The sequence below is a fragment of the Lissotriton vulgaris genome, chromosome 9, assembly GCF_964263255.1.
Source record: "Lissotriton vulgaris chromosome 9, aLisVul1.2, whole genome shotgun sequence".
NCBI lineage: Eukaryota > Metazoa > Chordata > Amphibia > Caudata > Salamandridae > Lissotriton > Lissotriton vulgaris.
The window spans coordinates 1,042,226,656-1,042,251,829 of NC_141697.1; positions in this window are offsets into that span (position 1 = coordinate 1,042,226,656).

Genomic DNA, 25,174 nt, shown 5'->3' on the forward strand with positions numbered 1-25,174 from the left:
GAATTAACGTTGCTTTCCCTCCAAACTGTCTTTGTATACTCTAACATATGCCAAATACAGAAATGGAAGTGGTCCAATCAATTCACTGATCAACTTGAAGCTTTGCATCCGCACTTACATGTAGCTACAACAATCTCCCAATGAAAACAAGGGCTCTCTTTATTGCCACCCAATAACCCAACATATAACCTAAATTTAGAAAAAAAAATCTGAATTATTTTTGCTTGAAGTCAAGCACCCATCGCGATTTTAGGAACTGCGCATCCATCGCGTTCACACTATGGGCCGTGCTGAGAGGCGCTCACCCATCATGTTTACACTAGGGGGCCACGCTGAGCGCCACCCATCCATCGCGTCACTAGGAGCTCGCGCTGAGCGCCGCACAAGGGTTGTGACTCCAAACTTTGTTGAAAAAAAACAAGTCCACTTCCATTAATTTATATCCGCCCCGGGGGCCCCATCCCCCGGGGGATGCCCAAATATTATTGTTTTTTAAAGGAAGAGAGGCAAAGTGCCCCCCCTCTATTTGAATCAGTGATGTCATTTGAGATGTCATCAGTGATGTCATCAGTGATGTCACTGACCATGTCATGAATTATGTAATTAGTGACATCATCAGCAGTGCATTGCGGGTGCGCAGGTTATAGTTAGCAGAACTAACTATAACAGAGGAATTTCTATGGTTTTGTATGAGTGAAATATCCAGCTAACTATAACACCCCTGAAACCTATGTTTTTTTCTGTGAATTTCTAAGGTTTTTAAATGCTAAATTCTAACTATAACTTTGAAACCTGTGGTTTTTTCTGTGAATTTCAAAGCTTTTTTAAATGCTAATTTCTACCTATAACATCTCGGAAACCTATGGTTTTTTTCTGTGAATTTCAAAGGTTTTTTAAATGCTAATTGTTAAGTTTAATAGTAGTTATGTCAATTTTTTTGTACTGATTCCCTACAGTTTTTTCACTGGTTATTTATAAATATTTTATTAATTAAAGAGCATTATATATTTTTCTGAAAATTGCAAAAAATAATTGTAGAAAACATTCTAACTGAAATATTGTTAAATTTTTTATTCTTTTTAATTTTAATATATTTATATTATTTTACCCAATTTTTTTTAGAGTCTCGCACCCAAAGTATACACATCACGGTGGGTGCGCGGATTCTAGCTGCCATTTTAGAAAAGTTGTAAAGGATCCGCATACGGTGTGCGACGGCTGCATGTTTTTCAGTTACATCATATACATTTAATATTACGTGATGTGAGCGATTGGTATGCGACCAGTCCGTGACTCCTGCTCCCGTGCATTTGCGACACATGCGCATTACGGTACCCAATACTTGCGCGGTAGCAGGTCCTGTATAACGTCATACACATGCTGGGGCATGCTGGGTGCACGACTCCCGCAAAACTTTTTTATGCACTAAAATTATATGTATGTGGCTTTAATATAATATTAGGGCAAGAGATTCTCTAAGATATTCATAAAAATAATATATTTGTACTTATAATAAACTTATATTATTTTTAAATATATTTTCACGAAGTTGCGTCTGGTGCGTGCTTCGTGAGCGCAGAGTGCGCGGATCCCATTCGACCTAAAAAAAAAGATTTCATTGGTTCATAACATTTACCACTGTAACTATTGAAGGACCCCACCCATTTTAATCATTCTTGTTGGAGCATCTTTAGAGAGACATCTCTTTTCCTACAAGAACACTTTTTGCTTGTTTTATTTTGGTGTTTTTCAAAAAATATCAAGCAAAGTGGCATCTGGTCAGCAGCAGCAGCTGGAGGGAGTATCTTCTGAAGAGGAATTCTTGCAGGAGGCACCACGTTCTCAGAGGCTGGAATCTGTTGTGTGGAAATTCTTCACTTTTCCACCTGGAGAGAAGAAAGTAAATGCGAGAAAGATGACATACAAAATTAGTGACCGAGTCCTGTCAAGAGGCAGTGAAAAAAATACTCTTGTGGCACTGCTTCTATGTACAAGCATCTCCGGACCACACATCCTCTCAATCTTGCTCAGGAGGAAATGAGGTGAGCTGCTTTGAACCCCTCACCTGCTGTGGCAAGTACGTCTGGTGCATCCTCAGGAACACCTGCAATGGACATTAGGACAGAATTCATCTTTCTCAAACAACACTGCGTGAAGTGTGAGAAACGTATATGCTTCGGTGAGCAGTCAGTGGATGCAGTTTGTGCTGCACAACGCAACCATCGTTGTTAATTTTTTGTTGTTGTTGTTTTTGGAATGATAAGTAATTCCAAAAGTTTCCTGTTTTATTTGTTCTTTTTTTGTTCATTTTTTGAAAAAACACCCCAAAAATTCTTAATTGTACAAAAAAATACAAAAGAAAAAATAAGAAAAATAAAGTTCTTATCAGAACTACCTTATCAGGTTAAAGAAAGAACTATAATTGCAAGGTAATGTGTGAAAGTTTAGTTGAATATATGTATACAGCATGATTGACTGAAAGAATGCATTAGTAGTGTAGGGTGAATTTATAGGTGAAGATTTATGAGGAGGTACTGCAGCGTGACACTGCAAGTTCTTTAGCTGCACTGCACTGTGTCACTTCCGAAGTACAGGGATGTGACATATGTACATGAATATGTTGCAACTCTGTGCTTCCCTCTGCACTGCTGCACAAACGGCAGCCATGAGGTGACACAGGCACCCTTGCACCATGGTGCAAGGATGTCTGTGTCATGCAGAGATTCTTTTTGTGCAGGAAGGGACACCTTCCTGCACAAACACAATCAGTAAAGGCATTTTCCACTTTTAATGTATGCTGTGGAATGCAGCATGCATTGAAAGAGAAAAAAGGAGGAGAAATGAAAACAATTCTCCTTGTTGCGCCTTGCGAAACCAACTCTAGGATGGCGCAGCATTCACACACATCTCCAGATTTACGATTTCCCATAAATCTGGAGATGTGTCTTGTTCGATGGGTGTTGCATGGGAACACCCACAGCAATACCTATGGAACGCCCCTTCAACGCAAAGTTCTGTGTATGAAGGGGTCGTATTTACAAGGAGAGGAAAAACCATGCAGGGTGGCTTTTCCTCTCCTTGTAAATATGAAGGATTGCCTGGCGCCATCACTACATTTCAAAAAGCGACGTACTGGTGGTGCAAGGTGCTTGTAAGTCTGCCCCATAAGTGCTTAGGTATTGGCAGACTGATACAATAAGAACATAGTGCTGGATGGGTGATTGAAGAATGGCATGAGACTGACAGGAGGTATCCTACGCTGCATGGGTACTACTTCAGTATTTAATGAAGTGGACCAATAGTATGTATCTGCTTAGAGGTTTGTAGGGATTATGCACAGAATATTTTATGTGTACTTGTGTTGGTGCATAGGTCATTTTATTAGAATACCACTAGTAACTGGAATGATGACAGTGCTGCAAACAGAGAGAACACTTAATTTGTAAGTGCTTACGTATTGGTGGAGTGATAGGATAAGTAGATAGTGGTAGATAAGTGATTAAAGAAGTGCATGGGACAGACTGGACGAATCCTACACTGCATGAGTACTAACTGGGTATTTAGAAGAGTGTATCAATAGTATGTCGCTGGTTAGAGGTCTGCATGCACAGTGCACAGAATATTGTAGCTGTACTAGTATTGCTGAGTCTATGGTTTCAAGAATGATAGTCTGTATTTTTAGGTGTGAGGAGGTGCATCAGATGATCACGTGGATGATGTCATCAGTAATGTCACTTGAGATGTCATCAGTGATGTCAGCAGTGATGTCACTGACCATGTCATGAGTGATGTAATATGTGACGTCATCAGCAGTGCATTGCGGGGGCACAAGTTATAGTTAGCACAACTAACTATAACGGACGAATTTCTCTTGTTTTGTACAAGTGAAATGTCAAACTAACTATGACGTACATGACACCTGTGCTTTTTTTAACCCTGGGCGAAGCGCTACGCTATGCTCGCGTAGTTTGCGAAGTTTGTGCAACTTCGCACTACTCGAGCTGCACGTAGCACAGTGCGAACACGCGTAGTGCAGCGGTCATCTTTTTGCTTGTTCACGGTCCTCAATGTCATGTTCGCGACTGCGAGCAAGCAAAATTACATCCCGGCGAGATTCTCAATGCGGGGAGGTCAGGTTTCTCATTGCGAGTGGTTGCGCATGCTCGCGACCGCTCGCAATGAGAAACTAACCGTTCGCGTTGAGAAAGCTGCCGCTCAAATGAAAATCTACTCGAGCAGCAGAAAACTACAGCTCGCACTGTGCAAGATGCCATTTTCAATGATTGCACAGTGCTGGATGCTTGTCCGCACTGTGCAATCATTGAAAACGCATCTTGCACAGTGCGAACATGCTACTACGCAACTCGCGTAGTGCTACGTGAAGTTTGCGTAGTGCGAAGTGCACTTCGCGTAGCTTCACATTGCACTACTTCGCGAACTACGCCCACCCTTAGTTTTTTTCAGTGAATTTCTGAGGTTCTTTAAATGCTCATTTCTAACTATAATGTCCCTAAAACTTGTGTTGTTTCCAGTGAATTTTATATATATGTATTTAATCTCCTCTCACTCTTACAAGGTAGGAATCAGCACTCAGGTTGTAGTTTGGAAGTATTTAATCAGTAATCTGCAAAGGATGTGATCCACGCATTTCGGCTCGTCCGAACCTTGATAACGATACAAGACGTCATTGTAGCATCCTTATTTAAATGTACAAATGCCTGAAGTTGCTAACATTAACAAAGGACTACATATTACTTTAACACCTTCGAGTCGAGCTCAGCTCGTCATGAGCCACGGTGCTCGTGTGCTCATGACGAGCTGAGCTCGTCATGACCCTTAAAACGCTGGCATGCTGGGCAAATTCCCCTGCTGTGCGAGAGTTCTAAAGAAACTGGTGTGGACATGACGAGCTGAGCTCGTCATGAGCACACGACCACCGCACGGGGGCGCTGTGCGCGCCCCCAGCACAGCAGGGGAAATTGCCCAGCTGCGAAGGGGTTAATTCAAAAAGCTGGACGCCATATTTGCCTGGTCAAGATGTGAAAATTCAGGAATTGATACAATAAAGAAAAGAAAACAAGTGTTAATATGCAAACAATGTCATTTCAGCATATCTTGCCCCGTGACCGCCATACCTGTATGTTCATCAACGTGACTTATTTATAATAAACATTCTTAGGATTGCAAACATCAACATAAACAATGGACCACACATTACTTTAAAGGGAAAGGCTATCGGCCATATTAATCTGGGCACGTTGTGTGTTATAATGGTTCTTACACGAAAGAAAAGAAAAACAAGCATTGCAAATGCAATAGGCCTCGGATTTATTTGAGTTAGAGCTAATGGCTTTGTAAATGGCAATGTCTTTTAGCCATGTGTCATTGAGTGTATGCATGTGGTGTGTATTGGAATTATGTGGGTTGGATTGGATTTGTAGCAATAGTGGCATGCTGCGCTTTAGATGAATATGTTTAAAAGTAAAGTGCACCATACTACATTGCTACAATAGTTAATTGTGGATGCGTTAACAATTGATATGTGCACTGATCGCTGGTGGTGCGTGTGCCTGGTGTAAGCGTGCACTGACGGCTGGTGGTGTGTGTGCCTGGTGAAAGCGTGCACTGACGTCTGGTGGTGTGTGCCTGGTGGAAGCCTGCACAGATGACTTATGGTGTCTGTGTGTGGTGAAAGTTTGCACTGACGGTGTGGTTGTGTGTGTGTGTACTTGCGTGTGTGGTTGTGTGTGGTGGTGAGTGTGTGGTGGTGAGTGTGTGTAAGTTTGCACTGAGTGTGTGGTGGTGAGTGTGTGGTGGTGAGTGTGTGGGGTCTTATGTGAGGGGTCTTATGTGTGTGGTGTTATGTGTGTGTGTGTGTGTGGTGTACTTAGTTCGAGTTTTCGTACCCTGCTAACTTACACATTGTTCACCCTACTAACTCACCCAATGTGCACCCTGCACACTCACACACTGTTCACCCTACACACTCACACACTGTTCACCCTACACACTCACACACTGTTCACCCTGCACACACACTGCTTACCCTACACACTCATACACTGCTCACCCTACACACTCACACACTGCTCACCCTACACACACACACTGTTCACCCTACACACACACGCACTGTTCACCCTACACACTCACACACTGTTCACCCTACACACTCACACACTGTTCACCCTACAAACTCACAGTGTTCACCCTACACACACACACACTGCTCACCCTACACACTCACACACTGCTCACCCTACACACTCACACACTGCTCACCCCACACACACACACACTGCTCACCCTAAACACAACACTGCTCACCCTACACACCCACTGCTCACCCTACACACACACACACACACTGTTCACTGCACACTCTCACACTGCTCACCCTGCACACACTGCACACCCTGCACACTCACACACTGCTCACCCTGCACACTCACACACTGCTCACTCTACACACTCACACACTGCTCACCCTACACACTCACAATGCTCACCCTACACACTCACACACTGTTAACCCTGCACACTCACACACTGCTCACCCTGCATGCTCACACACTGTTCACCCTACACACTCACACACTGTTCACCCTACACACTCACACACTGCTCACCCTACACACACACACTGTTCACTCTACACACTCACACACTGTTCACCCTACACACTCACACACTGTTCACCCTACACACTCACACACTGTTCACCCTACACACACACTGCTCACCCTACACACTCACACTCTGCTAACCCTACACACTCACACACTGCTCACCCTATACTCACACACTGCTCACCCCACACACACACACACTGCTCACCCTACACACAACACTGCTCACCCTACACACCCACTGCTCACCCTACACACACACACACACACACACTGTTCACTGCACACTCTCACACTGCTCACCCTGCACACACTGCTCACCCTGCACACTCACACACTGCTCAACCTGCACACTCACACACTGCTCACTCTACACACTCACACACTGCTCACCCTACACACTCACAATGCTCCCCCTACATACTCACAATGCTCACCCTACATACTCACACACTGTTAACCCTGCACGCTCACCCTGCATACTCACACACTGTTCACCCAGCATGCTCACATACAGCTCAGCCTGCATGCTCACGCAATGTTTACCCTGCACGCTCACACACTGCTCACCCTACGTAATGCGAAAAGACCTAGCTCTGCCCTTTGGCCTGTGTTGTAATCGTACATTAGGTTGTGAGTAGTTGCGCTTGATTGGTTGGGGCGTCCCCTCCTTGCTGCTCCCCTCACAGAGGTCCCGCTGCCTCCATGAAGCTCCCAAGACGTGTTCAGCTGTTCTTTGTTTTAGCTCCTGTGTGTCAGTGCACCGTGTAAGTGCACAAGCATACCCTGCTCTATCTGCACTCACTCTCACTCTGCACTCACTCTCACTATGCACTCACAGTCACTCTGGCACTCACTCTGCACTCACTCCTGTACTCACTCTGCTCTCACAGTCACTCTCGAACTCACTCTGCACTCACAGTCACTCTCGCACTCACAGTCACTCTCGCACTCACACTGCACTCACAGTCACTCTCGCACTCACTCTGCACTCACAGTCACTCTGGCACTCACTTTGCACTCACTCTGCACTCACAGTCACTCTGGCAATCACTCTGCACTCACAGTCACTCTTCACTCTCGCACTCACTCTGCACTCACAGTCACTCTCGCACTCACTTTGCACTCACAGTCAGTCTTGCACTCACAGTCACTCTCGCACTCACTCTGCACTCACAGTCACTCTTGCACTCACTCTGCACTCACACTGCAATCACAGTCACTCTTGCACTCACTCTGCACCCACAGTCACTCTTGCACTCACTCCGCACTCACTCTGCACTCACAGTCACTCTCGCACTCACTCTGCACTTACAGTCACTCTCATACTCACTCTGTACTCACTCTGCACTCACTGTGCACTCACAGTCACTCTCGCAGTCACTCTGCACTCACTGTCACTCTTGCACTCACTCTGCACTCACAGTCACTCTCCACTCACAGTCCCACTCGCACTCACTCTGCACTCACAGTCACTCTCGCACTCACTCTGCACTCACAGTCGCTCTCACACTCACTCTGCACTCACACTGCACTCACAGTCTCTCTCGCACTCACTCTGCACTCACTCTGCACTCACAGTCACTCTCCTACTCACTCTGCACTGACAGTCACTCTCGCACTCACTCTGCACTCACAGTCACTCTCGCACTCACTCTCGCACTCAATCTGCACTCAGTCACTCTCGTACTCACTCTGCACTCACAGGCACTCTCGCACTCGCAGTCACTCTCGCACTCACTCTGCACTCACACTGCACTCACAGTCACTCTCGCACTCACTCTGCACTCACTCTGCCCTCACAGTCACTCTTGCATTCACTCTGCACTCACAGTCACTCTTGCACTCACTCTGCACTCACAGTTACTCTCACACTCACTCTGCAGTTACAGTCACTCTTGCACTCACTCTGCACTCACTCTGCACTCACTCTGCACTCACAGTCACTCTCGCAGTCACTCTGCACTCACTGTCACTCTCGCACTCACTCTGCACTCATTATAGGGGGTTTGGAATTCCAAGATGCAAAGGCACTTTGTGCTGTTATCACGTCAACTTTGGCACAAATATACCTTTGCTGCCCAAAAGATATTTACTTTGTTCTTTGCATCACATTGAAATTTTTAGTTAATTGTGGATCACGGTTACAGTTTACAGCTCCTAGAAGGCACTGAATTCTCAAATGAATTCACAAGCGAGGAGATGTAGTGTTCTGGAAACTCCGATTAACTCAGTAAATAGTTACTGCTTTGGTTTGACTTCAGGGCATTTTACTAACAATCATCACCCGGGCAGTTGGGATCCAAGCACTACACTACAGGGCATGTCATGCTGCAGTGAGGAACTGAGGATAACGCCAAGACGTGGAAAAGTCAACATTTACAGAAAAAACACAATTTAAAAAGCTGAGCCAAGCTCACAGAAATGCTGCCAGGGCTCCGCCGACAGCACCCTCAGGCAATGCTCGGGTCAAGCCCCCTCAGCAGAGTGAGTCGGCTGTGGCGTAAGTAAAGCGCCACGGGGCTCCTCAGTTGAGCTCCCGCCTCTTCAGGTGCAGTCTGTGCGACCCCGCAGGGAGGGCACGAGGAGGCGGGCAGATGTCAGGCCCTCGAGTCTTGTGCTGTACTGTGAGAATAGGAGCCTCTGCTGCTGTGCTCGTCCACAGACAGCCCTCTGTGGCATGCACAGGTCCGGTCTCACTGGCGACCCTGCCATCCGGTGGCACGCCTCTGCTCTGATCTTTCATACACCTAAAGAGAGGGGCTAGTGACATACCGCTGCATGGGAAGCAAAGTTATTAGGCAATGGGACATAGAGGGCCATGGGCAGCATTAAAGCAAGGATGAGTTTTTTCAATCAGGACATCCATGGCAGCCTGCAAGCTCTCCGTGATGTTGATGCCTATAGCAGAGTGGGATCGCTGGAGTTCAAGCTGAGTCATGTCCATAGCTCCCAAGGGCTGGGGTTGTATCATGCAAGTGACTAGCAGGGACTTCCCTCAAAGTCGAAGAATCTCCAGGTCGTATCCAGAAAGGGTGTGTAAGGCCATGCATTGCTGGGATTCCTTTTAATGTCTCGAGCTCTAGGTTAGGAAAAGGGAGGATGGCACCTCTTCGACACCTTGGAATGTGTGCTGAAGGAGGCCAGAATCCCTGATGCCATGTTCTGAAGATAACTCTCAGACTCACACGAAACAACCCATTGGTACCTTTAGTAAAGAGACAGTAGAGAACTATTGTTTAATTTTATTTTTGAAGCCGGCTGCACACAACTGAATTCGAGACAAGAATGCGGGCGGGGGCACTTCTTATTATCGAGTGCAATCAGGGGGCAGAAGGAAAGCATCGTAAAGCAGACTGCAAAGATTGGTGCACGCGCACCCAGCATCATCCAGTCCTGACACTAAATGCACACACTCCAGGAATGCCAAATACAGTTCCGAGGCTTCCGAGAGCAGACAGCAAAAAATGGTGCACGCGCGCCCAGTATCTGTCTTCAATTACCGCGAGCCATGACAGCTGGTAATTGAAGAAATATGGCCTTCTGCTGCGCGTAACCGCACACAATATGCACTAGCCGGAGAAAGTCTACCGCCTATGGCCTATTGCGTGCTCTCTTATAAAAACACAGGCATGCGAGGCCCAATTGCCATGCAGCTCGCAAAAACACATTGCAAAATTCATGAGCATTCAGGAATTAGGTAGGTACGATTTTCGAGCCCCTCAGAAAAGGACTCTTAAGCCACGCCTACTTCGTGGGACGTAGGCCGAGCCCTAAAGAAGGGTGCTAATATACACATACTATCCCTAAATAAAGTTCCAGAGATTATAGTTCCATTCCATTCACAGCTCATTTGAGATGTTATGAGTGATGTCATGAGTGATGTAACTGACCATGTCATGAATGATGTAATGTCTGAGGTCATTAGCAGTACATTGTATGGCGTAAGCTATAGTTAGCTCAGGTAGCTATAACTACTGAATTTCACTGGTTGTGTATGAGTGAAATCGGAGTCTAACTATACCGTCCCTGTAATGTTTGTTTTTTTCAGCAAATTTCTAGTTTTTTTTAACGTTAAGTAAGATGCATATCACAATGGATGATGGGGGTAGGAAGCAGGGCCTGACATTGTGCTGTCCCCACCCAAGCTTGCTGCTCCTGCCTTCCCTCCTCCTAGCCATCCGTTGTCCAAGTCCATGGCCCTGCTCCCTTATTACAGCCCTGTGTGGCCGTTGTTCTGCCACTGGCCTTCCCACTATCTCTGAACAGTTCGCTTGCTGCCCCATCCACCTCCTCCCTATCCTCTGTTGTCTGAATCCATGGACAAACTTCCTCCCTCCTGCCATGCATGGTCTGATGTGCTGACCATTATAGTCTCACTGTTGCTCTCCATGGTGTGTCTTGCTTCTAGTGCCCATCTTGCCTGACCTCCCTGGTCATCTTTCTGCTCCTGCCCTGCCACCATACCCCAGCCCTCTGTTTCCATGTGCAGACCCCTATTCCCTCCATCCTGGCTTGTCTGTTCCATTGTATTGCCCCTGATCCATCCCTCCTGCCCTTTATAGTCCGTTATGCTGCAGCTTTCTCGCCTGTCTGTCCATTATGGTCAGCTAGCTACCATTGCCTCTTTGCCTCTGTTCTCTGTTGTACATGTTCATGGTCCTGTCCCCTCCCTATTGCTTTCTGTGGATTGTTGTGCTGCACTCCCATCCTGCATGCCCTGTGTGGTGTATTGTGCTGCTGCAAACCCTGATGGTTAATTTGGTGCACCTCTCCATGTCCCTCCTGTCCTCTGTTATCCGAGTCCATGTCCCTACTCCAATTCCTCCTGCCTTCCATGATCCAATGTACCATACTTGCTAACAGAGCCTTACCGATTTTGCCGAACCTGAGGGATCAAAATGCCTTGCCGCCACGCTTGCCGTCCTTGTGGGGAGATTGCCGTCTTTGTGGGGAGATTGTTGGGGAGAGCTGCAACTGGGAATCTGGTCCCCCCCGCCGCCGCCTACAAACCGCGGCCGCCGAGCGGGGGGACTACAGCCCCCACAATCCCTCCAGGCCCCGCCCATTGATGTTGTCAGCCGCGCCCGGAGGCGCACAAAAAGAAATGAGCTCCTTCCGCGCCGCGGGAGCGCGCGGGAGCCCCACGCTTGCCGTCCTTGTGGGGAGATCGCCGTCTTTGTGGGGAGATTGTTGGGGAGAGCTGCAACTGGGCATCTGGTCCCCCCCACCGCCGCCTACAAACCGCGGCCGCCGAGCGGGGGGACTACAGCCCCCACAATCCCTCCAGGCCCCGCCCATTGATGTTGTCAGCCGTGCCCGGAGGCGCACAAAAAGAACTGAGATCCTTCCGCGCCGCGGGAGCGCTCGGGAGCGCCGGGCTAAGCCCGGGCAAAGGGCGGGCCCTCTGTGGCCCTCAGAGGCCTGAAGAGACTGGGCTGGGCCACCCCTCTTGGTCCCATTGCGCCCCCTGGTCTCTCACCAAGGTGACTCTTTGTTAACATTCTTGCCTGATTAATAGTGACATTAGATATCCGTTATATTTTTACTAGATAGAACTCTTTGTGCCACCTGTTAAACTTTTGTAAACTGCACTCCCCCTGACCAGGATAAATATATATCGTGAGTAAGACGTAGCACCACCATAATGAACAAAAGCAAGACCACCCCAATGTCAACTCGGTCCACCTCTAGGCAGAAGGCCCAAGTCACCACTCCCCTCCCAAGCCTCACCACGATTGACAGAATGCTCCAAAAAACTATAGGAGTCGTTGTCAACGCGATAGAAAATACGGAGAGGCGCCTCTCACTGCCTCCAAGTATGTGTCTCTCTACGCAGAAAGCTCAGGATGTACCTATAATAGCTAATTCATCCTCACATACAACATATTCTCAAGATTCCATCCTTATGGAATCACTTGCGGGCTTCCCGGATACAGAGAACAGGCAGTTAGTCCCTCCAAGTACTACCCCTCCGCCTGACTTTGTTACCCGGGAAAGCAGACTATCCATGACACCTAACATCCAGTCAACCGCAGAATCTTCCACACATACCGATGCCTCCGTGGAAGTAGTAGCGGCAGCCTCTCGAACCTCTAACAGCATAACTTCCCCTAATAATTGTACTCAAGGGATAGGGAACGTAGGCACTTCTACAACCAGGAGGAGGGTGAGGGTGACACAGAAACCTAGGGCAAAACTGAAATACGACAAACATAAACCCAGGCATAGCCAGGGGATTTTTAATCATACAATAAAAAACCCCACACCATTACATCAAAGCCAGTTGTTATTCGTAGAGAATAGTATAGGCCTCCAAACAGTCAATACCGACAGTAAGCTGACCAATAGGGCAAGCATTAACGACACCTATTTAGACACTATTATGGGAAAAATTGAGCACCTGATGATGTCCCTCATGCTCCCTCTGACACAAAGAGTTAAAACGATGGCCGAGAAAGTCGATAAGATGAAATAGTTCTCTTGCAGAACAATGAAATGCTGTTAAAGTATGCTCAAACCCCCCAAACCCAGGCCATTCAGAAAAATATAACTAAGCCACCGTGCCCTGCTGCTAATAAGAACACCCTAGTTGCAACATCAGGCCCAAGCAAACTGCCTAAACCCTCACAGCCACCGAAAACAACAGTTAAGGGACACATGGAGCCACCCAAGGTCTCATCAGCGACACCGGGTATGAGCTCAGATGTGATAGCTACTCCAAGTGTGCAGCCAAGCAATATCGGGCCAGACACCACAGATGGGGGGGTGAGAGCGAGTGGGCATCAGAGGTCCTAAATAACGACTGCAGTAACAGCCGACAGGATCACCCCATTAGTTCAGTCCCAGTCAGTAAACTCCCATGTATTGACCTGCCACCGGAATCCTATCCCTACACCGTGATCATGATAGGAGTTCCAACTTTAGGTATAGGGAAATATGAGGGCCAACTAGAGTTAAAAAACAAAGTTAGTCATTGGCTAACTAGACATAGACCTATCCCTCAAGCCCTAAGTGGTCAAATCCTACAGGTCAGAAGAATTAATTTGGTGGGACAGGGGAAAAAGGATTATGAGGGTGACTGCATCGTTATGAACTTCAAATATCGGCGGGTGGTTAACTACATCAGCGGTTGGAGGGACGGTGATCTAGAAAGCAGAATACAAACCGTAGATCTCAGCTACTTTAATCATCCGCCCTCCATGCCCCAAAGGAACACAAACCGACAATATCCACACAGAACTAGGTACTACACCCCACATGATAAACACCAAATGGCACACAGTAGTATGTACCCAACTACATCTCTGGACAAGGGCACCTTGATCACTATAACACCCAGTACAGGGTACCCACCTTCAATCGGTTTGCTGCCTTCTATCAGCAGGAAGGCCTTGAGGGAGCCAGCAAAAGATATCCTCCCACACCCCCGACAAAGTGTAGACATTAGGGGGTTGGCACAGGAAGCCGAGGTACTTAACCCAGCCACAGGGGATAACAACAATCAACAGCCGAAGGATACATTCATGGAAACAATTGTCACTGAGGGACACCTGTTGTTAACCAATGGCCTGCAGACACATAACGAGTCAGTTAACACCCTGCTCCCACAAACCCATGAACACACTCAAATCCACATAAGCAAATGGAACTGCAATATGGATCTAAGATCAGCTGTAGCGGATAGTCCAGAGCCAAGTCCTGCTAATTCCAACAGCAAAGCCTCAAGGGGCATAGTTCCTGCTCCGGAGGAAACAACAGTAGCGAGGCATAATGTAATTTCATGGAACATTGCTGGTTTAGCTAGTAAAATCAACGATCCATCTTGGGTGTCCTTTATAAAATCCTATCCAATAATTTGCCTACAAGAAACATGGCTGGTAGGAAACAACGCATTTATAGAAGGATACAAAAGCTTTTTTGGGCCAGCCGAGCCCTCAAGGAGTGGTAGAACTAAAGGGGGTCTTGTTGTGTATACTGATCTAGCACTAACATGCTCTGTTAAAAGATTTCCCTTTAGTGATAATGACATTCAAATGTTGACGATCAAAAAGGGGAAAGAATCACTAGCACTGATACATTTTTATAATGCTGTTAACCTTAAAGGGGTTGCAAGATCGTGGATTTAGATCGTTTTTTTAGGGTTAATATGGAGAGACTCCCACCTCAGGTTGTCATCGTAGAAGATTTAAATGCACACCCCTGCGGGAACCCAGCAACCACCCCAATAGGCCTAATGGGTTGTAAAAGACTCGAAGGCTTTCACTTCGATCATACCCCTTGTGGCAATTTGCTGAATGACTTTATGGATGATTTTGATTTATTTACTGCCATGGCCCAGGTGGATGATCACACTTTCTATAAAATCCCTACCTTTAAAGGCAGTGTGGGGGGGTTCCTACATCGACTACATACTTCACGCTAGCAACCTTACTTCCTATATATCTGGCTTTAAAATTCTAGAGAACTCATTGAGTGACCACAATCCTGTTTGCATTTATTTAGGAGGTACGCTCCTCAATGTACAAGAAGAAAGGCCAGACAGTGGGGTTTTAAAATGCACGGACGGTAATAGACGTTTAAAGTGGGAAACGGTGAACTCGGTCCAACTTTATGAAAAGATTAACAGGACATGTACTATTGAGTTATCCACCTGCGTTTCTCCCGAACCATCAGCACAGGAAATTCTATCAGCCTTTAATGGTATAGTCACTAAAGTCGGGGAAATGTTAAGAGTACCCTCTACAGGCCAGATCTGTAATGTGCCAAAGTGGTTTGATCATGCTTGCTCTAAGGCAAGCTGTGATCTAAAGTCAGCCCTAAAGGCCAGACCAAGGGACCCGGTAATCATTAGGGCAGCTCGGCTCGCCTACAAAAAGGCTTTAGTTAAACGCAAAGCAGAAGTAAAAGCGTCCACTTGGGAAAACCTGCTAGACCCTGAAACACTTGGTAATAGTACTAAATTTTGGGGGTATCATAAACAAACCCCTGTTTGTTTCCCCAGGTGATTCCCCTTTAGGCACCAACATATCAAAAGATGATTGGGTCTCCCATTTTAGTTTTATTTTTAATAGCAATATATCACAGCCTATATATGACAAAGGTGTCCCAGGGATCAACCCCCTGCGCTTCACCATTTGTGAGGTGGAGAAGGGCATCATGGGCCTAACCAGCAAAAAAGCACCCGGGAGCGATGGTCTGCCCCCGGACCTCTTTAAATCAAGGACATCACTTTGGCCACCCGTTCTCTCTGCTGTATTTAATGCAGCCGCTGACCATGGATGCCCAAAGTCCTGGGGGTTGTCCACAATAGTCCCCGTTTTTAAAAAAGCGGACCATAACAGCACATCCTGCTACAGGCCAATATCCTTAATCGACTCGGTCGTAAAAGTAGTAGGTGGTGTAATCCTGAACAGGATAACAACCTGGGCTGACGAAAATAACATAATCTCCCCAATTCAGTATGGCTTTAGACCAGGCCACTCTACCATCTCTCAGTGTCTCAACTTATACATTGTTTTGGGAAACGTCAGGGCACAGTCCACATGGCTTTTATGGACCTCTCTTCAGCCTTTGACTGTGTCAACAGGGCCAAACTATGGGAGGCTATGAGAAACATGGGGGTGGAGCAGACCCTTGTCAACTTCTTGGCGGATTTACACCAGGACACCCGAGCTAATGTGCGATACACCCAGGACCTGAAGGGGACCAGGGGATTCGGAGTACACCGGGGCGCAAGACAGGGCTGTATCCTGGCCCCGTTTCTTTTTAACTTATATATCAATAACCTGGAAAACACTCTTTTAAAAACATGTGCTGATTACCCCTTTGTCGGGCGTAAAGGGTTACCCGTTTTACTTTAGGCGGACGATGCCGTCTTGCTGGCAAGGACCGCAAAAGGGCTTCAATTGCTGCTTAACACCTTTTTTACTTTTATGAAAACCCGGGATCTCTCCATTAATAACTCACAATCTTTTGTCATGAACGTAGGTACAGCACATAACAAGGAGTTCCCATTTCATGTAAATGGGGAGAAGATTCCCACGACAAAAACTTTTTCATATCTGGGGGTCCTGTTTGATAACCAACTTAAATGGGGCCCGCTGTACAGAAAAAAAAGGGGAGATAACACGGGCAAATGCGGCAATTTTTAATTTTGCGAGGAAAATGGGGAAACGGCCAATTGCCGCTCTGTTAAAAGTATATCAGGCTAAGAGTGTGGCAATAGGCTGTTATGAAAGCGAGCTATGGGGGCACATAACTGTTAAGGACTTGGTGGTAGCAGAAAATAATTTCCTGAAACAGCTCCTGGGGGTCCCGAGAGGAACTGCTAATTTCATAGTGCATGAGGAGTTAGGTTCCCCTTATTTAGGTGACATCATTGCACTTCGGCCTTTAACATTCTGGCTGAAATGCTGGCTAAATAAGGACCTCCCACTAAACCACCAGCTCCTAAGAGAAGCATTGACATGGGATAATATGTTAAAAATCCTGTGGCTAAAATATCTGAAAAAATGTTTCACTGCACTGGGGCGTCCTGAACTCTTCTCAAACCCCGACTCCATCACTGTAACTGACGTAGAGTTCGTGAAAAATACCTTTTCTCTTTCGCAGCTTTTACAGCGGGAGGAGGTGGATCTAAAGAAAAGCAGCAATAGAAATTATGTTGTCCTACAAACCACACTAAGCATGGAACCTTACTTGTCTTGGCCAATGTCGAGCTTTGACCATTTCTTGTTAACTAGGTTCCGGCTGGACCTCTTTCACTTACTGCTAGCTGTTCCAAGAGGCAGCCACCAAGGCCAAGTGCTACCTTCCTGCGGCTGCGACTGCTTGTCTCCACAGGATTTGGTGCACTTTTTATTTTTTTCCCCTTTTTATGATATTCCCCGGAGGCTTTACCTCAAGCCTCTTCTTAAAAAACTGAACTTTATCCAGATTAAACCCGCACTTTGTTATCTACAGCTGCTAAATAATGAATGCATTTTATTTGTAATCAGTTTTTTAAAATTAGCCCTAAAATTTAGAATCAGCATGGAGGGTTAATGCCTGTTACTGTTGTATATATTCTCTAACAGATTAATTGTGTTTTATACCTGGGTACAATGTGGTTTTTAATCATCTAGTTTTTATGATGTTTATTAAATTGTGCTTTTATGGTTGTTTTCTGCAAATAACCGAATAAAGATCTTTAATCATAATAATAATACTTGCTAACATTTTGAACTTGGTAAGAAGGAGATTTTGAAAAAATCTGGGGTATTGATTTTCCCCTTTGACTTACATTGAAAAAGAGGAGATTGTAGACAGGAGACAGATCAAATAAAGCCCATTTGGGCTTAAAAACATTGGAGGTTTCCTCGCTGAATCGGTATGTTGGCATGTATGGTTGTACTACCACTGCCTCTTACTTCTGCCCACAATGGTCTATTATATTGCCACAGCCTCTCTTGCCCATCCTGTATTGTTGGTTTGTTGCCCCTTCCCCCCTTTCCACTGCCCTCCATAGTCTGTTGTGCTGCCACTGCCCTTCCTGCCTGCCAGTGTGGTCAAATTGTTGCCTCTGCACCCTACTACCTGCCTTCAATTTTCAGAGTCCTTGCCCTTGGCTTCTGACTCTCAACAGTATCCTAATGAACAACTAGATTTCTAACATTCTATATTCATTACAAAACTGTAGAACGCCTGACGTCATCTTGATGTAATCAAAACTGTAATACCTAGAGCCTTTCCTTTAGAAATTACATATATGAGAGGATCTTATGTGCATCAAAAGTATGGTTAGTGATCCAAAAAACGAAAATGAGGACATATTTTCTGGGTTTTCAAATAGCGACAAAGCACTTTTAAATTATTTGTTATCTTTAAGTGTTTTTATTCAGTTGACCACTTTATTAAATGTTGCACTTAGGGGAGTGGATGTGGTGTTACTTCCAGAGCAGCAGACTTTGCAGTTGGGGAACCAGGTTGGAGTTTCTGCTTCAGCTCGACATTCAGTGATTATGGTCAAATCACTTAATCTCCCCATGTCTAAAACCAAAATGAATTTGTTCTTGTGTGGTGTAACCAATGCTCATGTAAAGCACTCCAATACCTGACAAGTCTGTACTATATAAAACTGCAAAAACACAGAAAACAAAAAGGGGTTTGCACACTTCTGTCTTTGGGCTACATCTGGGTGATATGTGTCCTACATTTGGGCTCTTTTGTCTCTGGTGCCCATCTTGGGAGATTTATTTGTTATGAAGTTTCCTAATTGACTCATTTACTGCAGTCTCCTCGGTAGGAAATGCTTTCAGTTGTTTACTTTGATTCCATCAAGAAGGTATTCAGATATGTCACACATTTGCCATCAATTCTGAATGTTAGCACTCTAGTTGCTCATTAGATCACTGTAGTAAAGCTACTGCTCACCACAGAAATCTGCTGCTGGTATTAAAAGTGCATGTTTAAGTCTGCATGTCAGAATTGTTTTATGAAATAAAAGAGCATTTGAGAAGTCACTCAAAATGTGCCCTAACTTTTCTTTCTTCAGCACTAATCATATTTTCGATGGCAAAACAATCCGCCTCATTGTGTTCCTTTTTAAATTAAATGTTTTAAGCGTTACCAGTTTATTCCAATCAAGATGGCTTCAGGTGTGCCATACTTTTGTCAAAAATAAGACAGTAAGCGCTCTAGTTGTTCTTAAGGACACTCTGGGACATTCTGTCATTGAGCTATATGTGGGCTACATCTGATGATATTTGTGCTACATTCAAGGTCTTTTGTCTCTGGTGGCCATCTTGGGAGACTTATTTCCTAATTCCCTCATTTATTGGAGTCTCCTCAGTAGGGAATACTTTCAGTTTTTTATTTTGGTTCCATCAAGAAGGCATTCAGATGTGTCACACATTTGCCTTAAATTCTGAATGTTATCACTCTAGTTGCTCATTAGATCACTGTAGTAAAGCTACAGCTCACAAGGGAAGTCTGCAGCTGGTATTCAAAGTGCATGTTTCAGTCTGCATGTCAGAATGTTTTAATGAAATAGAAGAGAATTTGAGAAGTCACTCAAAATGTGCCCTAATTTTTCTTTCTGCAGCACTAGTCATACTTTCTATGGCAAAATGAACACCTTCATTTTGTTCCTTTTTTAATTAAATGTTGTAGGAGTTACCACTTTAATCCAATGAAGATGGCTTCAGGTGTGTAATTCAAAACTTTTTGTCATAAGTAGGACTGTTAGCGCTCTACTTGTTCTTTAGAACACTCTGGGAAGCTGCAGCGGAACACAAAGGAATCAATCGATAGTCTCTGCCCTTGTTGGATGTACATGTTTTACTGAGAATGTCAGACTTCATTCTCACATGACTGAGAAAGATAATGTGAATTTACAGAAAATATGCTCTCAGTTTAGCTTATAGATCACCTTCCAAACCTCTGTGGGAAAAGAATGAGAAAAGAGTTTTCTCTCAAACATGATTCATGATATCCCAGCAGAAGGCTTTTTCACAAGGTAAAACCACCTTAGAATACACCACAATTCCTAAAATGAGTATGGTACCATCAACAAATGATTTATAATGTAACTAAAGTCTTAAAACCTTCTATTAACAGCAATGCTTTTTAATGAGGTGCTATCATGTATATTAGTCCCAAGATTGCTGCCAACACTTCTTGGATGAAGTGCTGACAGCCAATCAGATCTCACAATGAGATGTGTGGTTAGGCTCCGCCCGGATATATATATATATATTTCTTTTTCCATTAATATTTAAAAAACTATTTAAAAAACTACTGAACGGATTTGCACCATTTAACAAAAAGGGCTCTTTCTGAACCAAGGGCTACCTTTTTGCCAAATTGGTGTAATTCCGTTCAGCAGTTCGGGCTGTAGTTGTAGTCGTGTCTAAAGTTGAAGCGGGCCATAGGTTTTGAAAATTGTACGAAGATTCGTCAATCGGCGCCAAAGTTATTGGGAATAGAATGTTGCAATTTTCCCTTGGTAACTAGGTCCTAACTATAGGACCTAGCGACTGCCAGTAGGTAATATATATATATATATATATATATATATATAAATATATATATATATATATATATATATATATATATATATATATATATATACACATTTTCACTGTAATCTGTTGAAATTGAGTATTTGACCATATTCCAATGCAGAGTGTTTGTAAATGTTACAGACTGTTTGGACATAATACATACGTATGCAATCACATTTACTAGACTGTCATCCAGAGAAACCATTGACAATATTATTACAAGAGTGTTTGAAATACTGCAGTATGTATATTACAAACCAAATGTTAAACTCACATTCTGTTATTTATCAGACACAACAAAAAAAGCAGGCCTCATCTCAAGCATAAGGATGATATGAACCAGATTGTAGGCAGCTCTCAAATGTAACCTGATTTATGTACACGCACTGTAAAGCTCATTAATCAATTCATAGGCGGTAGGCAATTGCATAGAAGGGTCTGCATTCGATACAGGGTCGAAATTCAAAGTGCTTGCCCTGTGGAATGAAGAACAGTCCAATCACTTTTGGCAATATAAATAGTATGATGAAAGATTGGTTGTCACTGCTGTACTACTTTAAATGCAGCGTTTTTATTTCTAGTAAAAAACCTAAGCCTCATAACAGACAATATGTTTTGGTGCAAATAACATACTGCTCATCCATTTAACCCATTGTTGTTCTTAATGTAGTATGGAGTGGACAAAATGGTGTCTTCGTCAGGATCAAACATGTACCGATCATACTTTTATTGATGTTTCTATAGCGGTAAATCAATCAAAATGTAATTTATTCTGCTTTATAAATCAAAATATATCTGTGTGCTTTTAGGAAATATACGTTTATTTCATGATTGTGCCTATTTGCTAAGCTCAAGGTTTTCTTAAAGTTTTTGTAGGTAATACATATGTTGCATATGGTTTCACAATTTTCTTTCTCTGCAGCACGCTTCAGAGCACAATCTGTTTACTCCTTTCCATATTTGACAAGCTCACAAATAGGCCAGTTATTTTGCCTTATTTTCTTTACACAAGTGCAAAGTCTCCGTGGTACAGCCACACTTGTTCTTGTATGTAAAGCAGAAGCTCATAAACACAATTCAGTGCTTACAATAGAATAGCGGTCATTTATTACTATCATTCGAGATGTATACATCATAATATTACCATATTTGGCGGATGCTATCATTTGGACGTTGATATATTTCCCATCACAATAAAGTGCTGACCAGCAAGAAATAGCTCTGTAAGTCCTGGACAATCCCAAAAAACAACAACGTAATGAGCAAAAGCAATGTGCGTGCTTACACATTCAGCTCAGAGTTGAGGAGTGCAGTATCCACTTATCCTGAATCACTTGTAAATTGGGAAAGAAACAAATGAAGGACAATGGGCCTAGCCTGATTGCCCAAGACAAGTTACAAAGAATGAACATGTACACTTTTTTGTCTAGGGCTCTGCAATCACAAATTTCTTTTTACTTAAAGAAAGCAGTTCTAATTCACAAGGAAAGTAAGAAAAATGATTTAATTTTCCGACTTGCTGGACATTACAAACATTTCCAAGATAAGCTGAAACCTATGCCACTGTAAATTGTGCATTTATGTGTTATGTTATGGCTAGTTATGATGGACATAGAAAGTCTGTACAAAAATGAAGGAAATTACCATCTTTTGCATGAAGTCCGTCCAGATTTTTCCCTATCTGATTTGCTGGCTTTAAAACTTTGCATACTTTATCTCTCCTAACCAGGAGGAGGGTGCCTGTGCTACCCCTTTAAACTTAGTTGAATTGGTATATTCCTATTTGACACATTCAAACTTGCCTACAATTCCATAGTATGTGGTGTAGAGAGTGCACCCAGGGCCTGTTAGTTAAATGCCATATTTGGACTGTAGCACCTATTGTGACATCCGTTACGATGGCAGGGCAAACATAACATCAGGCCTTCCCTGCGTAGCCTGACTGCTGCAGTGCAAACCCCGCAGGGCGACCTCTTAAAATTCTCCTTTCTGACAGATGAAAAACTCCCTTTTAAATATTAGTAGATCACCCCTATATAAGCCTTGCAGTCCACAAGATAGGGTGCCTTGTATTTAAAAGGGAGGCATTTAGAAAAGTTGTGTCACCATGGTCCTCCAGTGACCAGGCCCTAAAGCTATTTTCACTGCAAGGAGTCTATGGCTGGCCCATAGTGAAACACTGGAAAGCAAGGTTAACTGTTCATTCTACTATTTCTGGGATGGGACAAGCTAGAAACATGATTATACCTCTATTTATAATATTTATAAAAACCTAACTCAATGGTGAAGTTGTATTTGTAATAAATGTTAAGGAAAAATAACTTTAAGAATGTTACCTTTTCCATGCCCAGAGCTCATTGAAGCTAAATTGAATTGGCTCTCCAGAGCACAGACAATGATTTAGGTTTGGGGAGATGTTTTGTTCCCTTGGCTGGAATATCAGTTGGGTGTATCCAGGAACTTATTTTACTTGAAAGTGACCTCCCCTGTGACAAACAAGTGTTAGGTGACTCCTGAGAGGGTCCTGCTTTTATCCCACCTTGTCAGGCTGAAGCCAAACCCAGTGTGGGGAAAGCTGCCCCCATGAACTGGCTTGATGTGACCACAGAGGAGGGGGCTCTTCATTGCCTTGGCTACACCTCTGGGTGTGCACACAGATTCTGCATGAGAGGAGAAGGGCTCCTCATCCTGCATCGTGAGAGTGAGGAGCACCATTGAATTGTTTGTAGTAGGGGAAACAGGAACTGCTGCAAAACTGGGCAGGGTTGCCCTTTGGATCTTTTACCTCATTGTTTAGTGAGGAGCCAGGAGTCATCCCACCCACTAGCTGGTACCAGTCATAAAGGTGGCACCCTAAGCACCCTCTTCAGAACACTTTCTGGACCTGCAAAGAACAGAAAAGGACTGGACCTGCTGCTTTAGGGCTGCAAGAGGAGCCCTAAAGGACAGTATCTGTTCTCCCAGGTACTCAGGACATAGATGCGGGCTCCAAAGGTCAGCTGGCTGAACTCCTGTGTAGCTTTAGGGCCATGGCAATCTGAAAGAGGCCTTGTCCCCAAAGTTTCTAGCTGATCATTATCAACTGGACCTGACCTAGATCCTGCTGATAGCCTGTGCTGTAGTGAGTTGTGACCGCCAAGTGCTGTTCTTACAGTCCTGGGACCCTTTTCTGTGTCTAACTGGAATTCTCCTGCCACCCCTGAAAGCCTAGGATTCGGAAAATATTTGAACTACTAGACCTCTCGAGGTCAGGGATGAACCACCCAAGCATATCAGCCCAAGGCGCTACCTACTGTGCTGAGAAAATAGGTTTGTCCTGCTCGGATCTTCTTCGTAACAGCAAATCTCATTCAGAGGGTCCTCAACAAGATTGCATTTGACCTTGTGGTCCCCATTGTTGGATACAGACTTCTGCCTTGCCCCACTTGAGGATTCCGAGCTCTAAAACAGAAACTAAGGGGTCGATTACGATGCCATTCGGAAGGGCTCTGCATTGGATTTAGGTTTGCTAAATCTGATTTGGAACCCTTGTTTTTGACCGAATGGTACATAGTTCCTAACGACCGATTACGATACCAGTTAACCAGTACGGCTGTCCGAATCGGTTCCGAAAAGCATTTGGACAGGTTGCGTCTTTCAGAGCTGAATCATACAGATCTATGGACTTGGTTTCCGAGCGAGTGATTACGATCACCAATTCAGACAGCCGTTCTGATTCTGTTTCTCCTGAACAAATAGGCTGCCGGAATCCATCCTTGGGGGCCCGTAGCAGGCCCCCTTCACCCAGGGCCCTCCAAATCGGGTCCGTAGGGGTACCCAGGGGTCTCCACTTTCCAACCATGCACAGTGTGGCAGGCACCATGGGGTGCCTGGCTCAGGGTGCAAGGTTTTACCCAGCCAATCCTTTCTTCAATGGGAGCCTGTGTTTTCGTTCGGAAAACAGGCTCCCGTTGAAGTCAATGGGAGTCCGACCGAATCGTATTCGGAAGCATCCAGATGAATCCAAACCTTTAGGACTCACGCAGTCAGAGTCATCCGGAAAGCATTCCGGGACTGATTTGGTAGGAATGCTTTTCGGACGAGATCATAATCTGCCCCTAAGTCTGAAGCCAAACTCTTGACAAGGAGAAAGCACCAAAAGTATCTGGCTGGTGAGAGGACTTCACTTGGCATTAAGTATGAATCTCTCCCAGCGAGTGCTTCTCCAGCTAAAGCTATCAGCTTCAGCAGCACCTCATCCAATGCCTCTTCAACTTCTTGAGGATCTCCTTGAATACATCCTGCAGCCTTACCCCTCTGAAGGATTTTGACTACCAAAAACAGTCTCAAGGTAAAACCTCCTGCCAGGTCAAACCAGGTTGGTATATCTCACCTGAGCTCCATTGCAGTTTGTCTGAAATGTGTCTAGGTCCCAGTCTACTGTAACCATTGACTTCCAGTGGAGCTTTGTGTTTTTTTGTGCTATTTTGCCTAAAATCTTTTAAAATTCATATCTCTTGA